Source organism: Penaeus monodon, chromosome 30 (assembly GCF_015228065.2).
Source record: "Penaeus monodon isolate SGIC_2016 chromosome 30, NSTDA_Pmon_1, whole genome shotgun sequence".
In the NCBI taxonomy this organism is placed as follows: Eukaryota; Metazoa; Arthropoda; class Malacostraca; order Decapoda; family Penaeidae; genus Penaeus; species Penaeus monodon.
Genome location: NC_051415.1, coordinates 10,899,542 through 10,900,396, shown reverse-complemented (window position 1 = coordinate 10,900,396; position 855 = coordinate 10,899,542). Strand labels below are relative to the sequence as shown.

At 40.1% G+C, this 855-nt stretch overlaps 1 pseudogene; it reads left to right on the top strand.

The window, feature by feature from the left end:
* The window catches only part of LOC119592349, a 5,899-nt pseudogene that overhangs the window by 4,245 nt on the left and 799 nt on the right, over positions 1-855 (top strand).

Sequence of the window (855 nt, the reverse complement as noted above, 5' to 3'; positions counted from 1 at the left end):
GTTTAAAAGCACTCAGATATGTAGATATATATTTCAGATGTTAACACGCCGATCTTTCCAAGAGCACTGCCTCACGGACAGCCAATACCAGGATAGCGTGAGAGCGTATCGCTGAGATAACAGCGATACGCTCTCACTATCTCAACAACATGTAACCTTAAACTGGAAGCGGAGGGCGACTTCATTGAGCCTACATGTGAAGCACAACACATGAAGTCGACGGAATTGCCAGTGCTGTTACCTACAGTATTATTCATTGTATTTTTGGCTGAACATGATTTACCACATGGCTGAGTATTTAATAACCGTATACATAATAATTGTATTACAATAATGTTATATTTTTTCCCAAATATTGCAATAAAGGAATGACTTCTTTTTCAGCCTATGCGATGATATGGTGGAGTTACACAAGAGAATGTTTCCCGATTCTGAGGTTGTGGCACGAAAAAAACAGTGCCACTCTCGTTCAAGGTGTAGGGGAATGCGTCTCCTATAAAATGAGCAAATATGTTATCAAAAAACAAATTTAGTTTAATTATCAGTGCAACGACAAATTGTGCCTCGGTGAAAGTATGCGCTGTGGTGGTGCAGTATGTTAATAAGGATGAAAATGTCATTAAGACAGCAATGTTCGATTTTGTAAACGTTTATGAGGGGAATGAGGCAGCATCAATTGGGGAGTGGTCAAATCTCAGAATTTGCGACTGGTGGGGTATCTGGCATGATGGGTGCTGTTAATAGTGTAATCAGTCAGCTCCGAGATAGCTCCCTAGTAATCTTAAATTTTAAATGCGTATCCCATAATTTCCACATATGCGAAGGTGAGGCATCAGAAACGGTCATGTGAGGACT